Here is an 817-nt window from a genome sequence, read left to right as displayed (position 1 = left end):
GGACAGAAATAGAAAAGGGGGATTCAAAATGGCTACCTGCTCCTTAGCTTTAAATAAGTGGGTCATTATTACAGCACCCAGCCCAGGTCGGTCATTATTTATAACTGTATGAGAACATCCGGCTTAAATCTCATAGTCATATCTAGGTTATGTGTGCACGAGTATGCATGTGTGTAAAAAAAAAAAAAGGCAAATGAAATCTGTGAAAATTTATTTGAATAAAATATAAATATATAAAAGTGAGGTACAGTTTCAACATAAAACATTTAAATTTAACACTGCTTTAAAAACATTTTACAATAAATATACAATCTATTTCAATAAATTTGGATTACAAATTCTTTTACAAGCCATCAACAAAGATATTTCCAAACAAATACATTAATAAAACATTTGCTTTCATTACAACTGCACTCTGATGATCTGAAAAACTGTTTTAGTTTAGTTAATATTTACAGTATTATATTTTCGTCAACCAAGAGCTGGCTACTGCTGTATGAAAATTAAAATAACTATAAAAATATAAATGTTTAAGGACTCAATAATCTGAGTTGTCTACGACATTTAAATTATTATTTTTTTGCATATGCTGTATATACAGCTTGATTAATCTGATGGTGGTGTTGGTCTTTGGTTCTTCTTACCATTGCTAACTCTGAGGCAGTTCAAGTAACTTCAAAACAGTGCTGATTTATTCAAAGGATCACAGGTAATATTAACATTACACGCTCAAGTATCTTGCACCTCCAACCTGCACGCAGGCAGATGTAAGATGAAAGACCCTGAGCCCACCAGGCCTATACATTATATCACCTCG

Source organism: Monopterus albus, unplaced genomic scaffold (genome assembly GCF_001952655.1).
Source record: "Monopterus albus unplaced genomic scaffold, M_albus_1.0 scaffold363.1, whole genome shotgun sequence".
NCBI classification, from domain to species: domain Eukaryota; kingdom Metazoa; phylum Chordata; class Actinopteri; order Synbranchiformes; family Synbranchidae; genus Monopterus; species Monopterus albus.
This window is presented reverse-complemented; position numbering follows the sequence as displayed.